The sequence below is a fragment of the Pristiophorus japonicus genome, chromosome 12 (genome assembly GCF_044704955.1).
Source record: "Pristiophorus japonicus isolate sPriJap1 chromosome 12, sPriJap1.hap1, whole genome shotgun sequence".
In the NCBI taxonomy this organism is placed as follows: domain Eukaryota; kingdom Metazoa; phylum Chordata; class Chondrichthyes; family Pristiophoridae; genus Pristiophorus; species Pristiophorus japonicus.
Genome location: NC_091988.1, coordinates 202,540,092 through 202,547,645, shown reverse-complemented (window position 1 = coordinate 202,547,645; position 7,554 = coordinate 202,540,092). Strand labels below are relative to the sequence as shown.

The window sequence follows — 7,554 nt, the reverse complement described above, 5'->3', positions numbered from 1 at the left end:
GCGCTAGTTTGTGTAATCTCTCCTCGTAACGTAACCTTTGGAGTCCAGGTGTCATTCTGGTAAATTATTACAACAGTGACTATACTTCAAAAGAACTTGATTGGCTGTGAAGCGCTTTGGGACGGCCTGAGGTTGTGAAAGGCGCTACATAAATGCAAGTCTTTTAATAACTGGCAGAGACAAGAGGCTTTCAGCCCCTCAGTAATGGGGCTGGATTCAAACTCACTGAAATGAAAAGCAGTGTTCTCACTCATTACGACAGACTATCCCACATTCTCTTCATTGCTGACTTGTACAGGCATGAGTTACAAACACACCCTAGGGCTGGGCCTCCTTTGAAATTCAACACATTCTCACAACATCAGCAAAAGGAAAAACTGCAACAGGTTGAAGCAGATTTCGAGCACCCTTTGTCACTCAACTTTCGAAACTGACCGATGCGTGTTTTCTGCTTTCATGTTACGCTCCGATAATATTGAGGGCTAAACATAAAAGCAAACAAGGCATCAGGAAATAGGGTCTCAGACACGTCCCCTAATGCAGGAAAGGGCGTGACCTATTCACAACAACTTTTAAACCGCCCCCCCCCCCCCCCCCCGAGATCTCTGCATCCTCCAATTCTGGTCTCTTGAGCATCCCCTATTTTAATCGCTCCACCATTGGTGGCCGTGCCTTCAGCTGCCTGGGCCCCAAGCTCTGGAACTCCCTCCCTAAACCTCTCCGCCTTCTCTACCTCTCTCTCCTCCTTCAAGACGTTCCTTAAAACTTCCCTCTTTGACTAAGCTATTGCTCATCTGCCCTAGTATCTCTTGTGGCTCGGTGTCAAATCTTGTTTGATAATGCTCCTGTGAAGCATCTTAGGAAGTTTTACTACGTTAAAGGCGCTATATAAACACAAGTTGTTGTTTAAAGATGTTTTTGTGCTTTTTGGTTTCATTCTCCCAAAGTATTCTGCCCACTCGTTCCTGTCTCCAAGTATCTGTGAGCCTGCCTGGAGTGATTATATCGTGATGCAATTGCAGTCAGTGGGTCAGACAGGCTGACACTGTGCCAGGGTTGGGTAACTGTGTGCCAACATAATTCTGTTATTTGGCACCAGGGTGCATTGTCCTGGCTAGTAAGTCTAGCTGGGCAGGTGTTATGTATGCAATAAAGGTTCAAACTGAGTACTGTTTAACTAAGCAAGGTACAACATTGGCTCTGCTTTATTTAGGCCCAAAGTGTCTGACTCTCAAAATGGCTGGCCTTTTATACCAGAGCAGCACTATGTGCGTGCTGCTCAATGGCCTCCAACAATGACGCCATCTGGTGGCTACAAGCAGAATGTTCATACATGACAGCAGGGAAGGAGTTTGTTGCTGTGGTGGGAGATCAGGATACCCGTGAAGAAAGGCTGATGGAGTCATTTATATTTCTGAGTTTGGGCACCAGCTTTCCCCACACATTCCTGTGCCATAGCACGGCCTGTCCAACAGGTAGACACATCCAGGACAAAGCAGCTCATGTGATCGGTACCCCATCCCCCACCTTCAACACTCACTCCCTCCACCACCGGCGCACTGTGGCTGCAGTGTGCACCATCTACAAGGTGCACTGCAGCAACTCGCCAAGGCTTCTTCGGCAGCACCTCCCAAACCCGCGACCTCTACCACCGAGAAGGGCAAGGGCAGCAGGTGCATGGGAACACCACCACCTCCACGTTCCCCTCCCAGTCACACACCATCCTGACTTGGGAATATATCGGCCGTTCCTTCATCGTCGCTGGGTCACAATCCTAGAACTCCCTCCCTAACAGCACTGTGGGAGCACCTTCACCACACGGACTGCAGCGGTTCAAGAAGGCAGCTCACCACCACCTTCTCCAGGGGCAATTAAGGATGGGCAATAAATGCCAGCCTTACCAGTGACGCCCACATCCAGGTAGGAATAAAAAGTCACAACTTTAAAAAAATCATTGTCAGGATGTGGATGAAAGAAAGACTTGCATTTATATAGCGCCTTTCACGACCTCAGGATGTCCCAAAGCGCTTTCCAGCCAATTAACTACTTTTGAAGTGTAGTCACTGTCATAATGTAAGAAATGAAACAGCCAATTTGCTCACAGCAAGATCCCAGACACAGCAACGTGATAATGACCAGATAATTTGTTTTTAGTAATATTGGTTGAAGGATAAATATTGGCCCAGGACATGGGATTTTATGTTAATTCTCTGTAGAGGAGCGTGACCATACCACCTTTATAATTCTAGAAACAAGTGAGTGGGATCAATCAGTCAACGCCGACACTGAGTACTCAGAACAGTCCAGAATTCTTCTGTCCCCTAACCCAATGTGTCTTTCTTCCACAGTACCATTCCTCCAACAGTGCGGCACTCCCTCAGTACTGCCCCTCTGACAGTGCAGCACTCCCTTAGTACTGCCCCTCCGACAGTGTGGCACTCCCTCAGGACTGCCTCTGTGACAGTGCAGCACTCCCTCAGTACTGCCCCTCCAACAGTGCAGCACTCCCTCAGTACTGCCCCTCTGACAGTGCATCACTCCCTTAGTACTGCCCCTCCAACAGTGCAGCACTCCCTTAGTACTGCCCCTCCAACAGTGCAGACTCCCTCAGTACTGCCCCTCTGACAGTGCAGCACTCCCTTAGTACTGCCCCTCCAACAGTGCAACACTCCCTCTTACTGCCCCTCTGACAGTGCAGCACTCCCTTAGTACTGCCCCTCCAACAGTGCAGCACTCCCTCTTACTGCCCCTCCAACAGTGCAGACTCCCTCAGTACTGCCCCTCTGACAGTGCAGCACTCCCTCAGTACTGCCCCTCTGACAGTGCGGCGCTCCCTCAGTACTGCCCCTCTGACAGTGCATCACTCCCTCAGTACTGCCCCTCTGACAGTGCAGCACTCCCTTAGTACTGCCCCTCTGACAGTGCAGAGCTCCCTCAGTACTGCCCCTCTGACAGTGCGGCACTCCCTCAGTACTGGACTGGGAGTGTCAGCCTGGATTGTGTGCTGGAGTCTCTCTGCACTAACTCTGCTTCGCCTGCAGCCCACACTCGGTTTTCACTCATTCCTCTCCATTGCAGGGCTGCTCAACTACAGGAGGCTGCAGGTTGTAGCGTGGCCTGGCACGCGGTGTCCACCGGTACGCTCGCGGCCTTCCGCGAGAGGTGGGCGTCGGAGGGACTGGAGTGCATCATCACCCCCGGCAACCAAATTTTAATTTGATTTTACATGTTTTAAAGTTTAATTTGTTTTATTGCCAGGTTTTAGTGTCCCCCCCAGTAGGGGCACTAGTATAATTTGTCTCTCGGTGCCCTAAAAAATACAATAAACCCCAGAAAAAAAAAACCAAAAAAACAAAGAAAGGCACTGGAATACTGTTTGGAGTGTCCCCCTCCTTTAATCAGGGGGCACTTGATTTAACTTTTATTTTTTGTTTCACAACTAAAAGAGTTGTAGCGCGGCCTGTCCCTGTCAATGCCCCTGTCCCGCCCCTGTGTCAGGTCCTTGTCCCCGACACAGTCCCAGGCCCCCTACCCCCTGTCCCTTGCCCCCTATCCCGGGCCCTGACCCCTGTCCCTATCCCAGCCTCCTGACCCTGCCCTTGACCCCTGCCTCGGACTCCTGACCCCCATCCTGGACTCCTGACCTCTGTCCCCCTGTCCCTATCCTGCCCCCCTGCCCCTGGCGCCCCGGCCCCCCTGTCCCGGGACCCCTGCCCCTGGCGCTCCGGGCCCCCCTTGCCCGGCTCCCCTGTCCCGGGACCCTTGCCCCTGGCGCCCCCTGCCCCGGGCCCCCCTGTCCCGGGACCCCTGCCCCTGGCGCCCCTTGCCCCCCCCGTCCCCTGCCCCAGGCCTCCTGTCCCTTGCCCCCCGTCCCCTGCCCCACTGTCCTTTGCTCCTCTGCCCCAGGTCCCCTGCCCCAGGCCTCCTGTCCCTTGCCCCACTGCCCTTTGTTCCCCTGCCCCAGGCTCCTTGTCCCTTGCCCCCAGCCTCCTGTCCCTTGCCCCACTGCCCTTTGTTCCCCTGCCCCAGGCCCCTTGTCCCTTGCCCCTTGCCCCCAGCCTCCTGTCCCTTGCCCCAGGCCCCCCTGTCCCTTGCCAACCTGCCCAGGCCCCCCGTCCCCAGCACAAAATAGTAAGAGTTTCTTTATAGGTATATAAAAATAAAAAGAGTGGCTAAAGTAAATGTTGGTCCCTTAGAGGTAGAGACACTAATAGCACAAGAAAGTATAATTCCTATCTCAGACCACAAACACATGAGGATCACAGTCAACGATACTTTACCGAACCTCCAGGAATAGATATCGTGTTTTGGATACAATAACCCGCCATTACCTGGACATTTGACCGAACTATTAAAGGACATCGAGCTATCCCACAAACATTATTACATGGGATTGGACAGGTTAGATACAGGAAGAATGTTCCTGATGTTGGGGAAGTCGAGAACCATGGGACACAGTCTAAGGATAAGGGGTAAGCTACTTAGGACCGAGATGAGGAGAAACTTCTTCACTCAGAGAATTGTGAACCTGTGGAATTCTCTACCACAGAAAGTTGTTGAGTCCAGTTCGTTGGACATATTCAAAAGGGAGTTACATATGGCCCTTACGGCTAAAGGGATCAAGGGGTATGGAGAGAAGGCAGGAGTCGGGTACTGAAGTTGCATGATCAGCCATGATCATACTGAATGGTGGTGCAGGCTCGAAGGGCCGAATGGCCTACTCCTGCACCTACTTTCTATGTTTCTACGAGACCGGGGAATTAGTAGTGGAGAACATGGAGATGGCAGAAACTCCAAACAAGTATTTTGTATCAGTTTTTACGGTAGAGGACACTAACAATATTCCAACAGTGGATAGTCAAGGGGCGATGGGGGGGGGGGCAGGAACTTAAGACAATCACAATCACTACGGAGGCTGCGCTCAGTAAGATAATGGGATTAAAGGCAGATAAATCCCCTGGACCTGACGGCTTGCATCCTAGAGTCTTAGGAGAAGTAGCGGCAGGGATTGTGGATGCATTGGTTGTAATTTACCAAAATTCCCTGGATTCTGGGGAGGTCCCAGCAGATTGGAAAACTGCAAATGTAATGATCCTGTTTAAAAAAGGCGGCAGACAGAAAGCAGGAAACTATAGACCAGTTAGCCTAATATCTGTGGTTGGGAAAATCTTGGAGTCCATTATTAAAGAAGCTGTAACAGGACATTTGGAAAAGCAAAATTTGGTCAGGCAAAGTCAGCATGGATTTATGAAGGGAAAGTCATGTTTGACAAATTAGCTGAAATTCTTTGAGGATGTAATGAATAGAGTGGGTAAAGGGGAACCAGTGGATGTGGTGTATTTGGACTTCCAGAAGGCATTTGACAAGGTGCCACACAAAAGGTTACTGCACAAGATAAAAGTTCACAGGGTTGGGGTAATATATCAGCATGGATAGAGGATTGGCTAACTAACAGAAAACAGAGAGTCGGGATAAATGGGTCATTCTCTCATTGGCAAACAGTAATGAGTAGGGTGCCGCAGGGATCAGTGCTGGGACCCCAACTATTTACAATCTATGTTAGCGACTTGAAAGAGAGGACTGAGTGTAACGTAGTCAAGTTACTGACGATACAAAGATGGGAGGAAAAGCAATGTGTGAGGAGGACATAGACAGGCTAAGTGAGTGGGCAAAAATTTGGCAGATGGAGTATAATGTTGGAAAGTGTGAAGTTATGCACTTTGGCAGAAAAAAAATCAAAGAGCAAGTTATTATTTAAATGCAGAAAGAGTGCAAAGTGCTGCAGTACAGCGGGACCTGGGGGTACTTGTGCATGAAACACAAAAGGATAGTATGCAGGTACAGCAAGTGATCAGGAAGGCCAATGGAATCTTGGCCTTTATTGCAAATGGGATGGCGTATAAAAGCAGGGAAGTCTTGCTACAGTTATACAGGGTATTGGTGAGGCCACACCTGGAATACTGTGTGCAGTTTTGGTTTCCATATTTACGAAAGGACATACTTGCTTTGGAGGCAGTTCAGAGAAGGTTCACTCGGTTGATTCTGGGGATGAGGGAGTTGACTTATGAGGAAAGGTTGAGTAGGTTGGGCCTCTACTCATTGGAATTCAGAAGAATGAGAGGTGATCTTATCGAAACGTATAAGATTATGAGGGGGCTCGACAAGGTGGATGCAGAGAGGATGTTTCCACTGATGGGGAAGACTAGAACTAGGGGGCATAATCTTAGAATAAAGGGCCCATTTAAAACTGAGATGAGGAGAAATTTCTTCTCTCAGAGGGTTGTAAATTTGTGGAATTCACTGCCTCAGAGAGCTGTGGAAGCTGCGACATTAAATAAATTTAAGACAGAAATAGACAGTTTCTTAAACTATAAGGGAATAAAGGGTTATGGGGAGTGGGCGGGGAAGTGGAGCTGAGTCCATGATCAGATCAGCCATGATCGTATTGAACGGCAGAGCAGGCTCGAGGGGCCGAATGGCCGACTCCTGTTCCTATTTCTTATGTTCTTATGTCCCGTGCCCACCCCCTTCATCACTTGCCCCAGTCCCCTATCCCCAGGCACCCCTGTCCCCTTGCCCGCCCCCATCCCCTATCCCTCGCCCCCCCCTGTCCCCTATCCCCCCCCCGTCCCCTATCCCCCCATCCCCTATCCCTCGACCCCCTTTTCCCATCCCCCCATCCCCTATCTCTCGCCCCCCCTGTCCCCCTATCTCTCGCCCCCCCCCTGTCCCCCTATCCCTCGCCTCGCCCCCCCTGTCCCCCTATCTCTCGCCCCCCCCTGTCCCCCTATCTCTCGCCCCCCCCTGTCCCCCATCCCTCGCCCCCCCCCTGTCCCCCTATCTCTCGCCCCCCCCCTGTCCCCCTATCTCTCGCCCCCCCCCTGTCCCCCTATCTCTCGCCTCCCCCCTGTCCCCCTATCTCTCGCCCCCCCCTGTCCCCCTATCTCTCGCCCCCCCCTGTCCCCCATCCCTCGCCCCCCCCCTGTCCCCCTATCTCTCGCCCCCCCCCTGTCCCCCTATCCCGGCAGCAGTCGACGGCTCAGCCCCAGAGCACTGCGCAGGCGCGCTCCGACGGGCGGGTTGCTGCGGCGACGGTGACGTCACGGCCCTTGCCGGTCCTCCCGGAAACCCCGTGCTCCAGCGCGTTGCCCTGGTAACCCGGGGGGGGGGGAGAGCGGAAGCGGAAGCAGAGCGGCGGGAGAGCAACTGAGACAGCGACAGGGTGAGTGACAGAGTGGGAGAGAGGTGAGGGAGATGGAGAGACTGGGGAGGTGAGGGAGAGACTGAGGAGGGGGGTAGGTGAGGGAGGGAGAGACTGGGGAGGGGGGTAGGTGAGGGAGGGAGAGACTGGGGAGGGGGGGTAGGTGAGGGAGGGAGAGACTGGGGAGGGAGGTAGGGAGAGACTGGGGGAGGGGGGGGTAGGTGAGGGAGGGAGAGACTGGGGGAGGGGGGGGTAGGTGAGGGAGGGAGAGACTGGGGGAGGGGGGGTAGGTGAGGGAGGGAGAGACTGGGGAGGGGGGTAGGGAGAGACTGGGGAGGGGGGTAGGGAGAGAC

The 7,554-nt window shown here is 52.7% G+C and overlaps 1 protein-coding gene across 3 annotated transcripts in view; it reads left to right on the top strand.

Moving 5' to 3' along the window:
* Nucleotides 1-7,144: 7,144 nt before the first annotated feature.
* Nucleotides 7,145-7,554, top strand: part of LOC139277667 (14-3-3 protein beta/alpha-1-like) — a 29,937-nt gene continuing 29,527 nt past the window's right edge. Inside the window, exon 1 of one of the 3 annotated variants that reach the window (XM_070896455.1) lies at nt 7,145-7,222. The gene's annotated coding sequence lies outside the window, so the exon portion shown is untranslated. The remainder of the gene's footprint in view (nt 7,223-7,554) is intronic. The other 2 variants (XM_070896453.1, XM_070896454.1) reach the window with 2 other exon arrangements.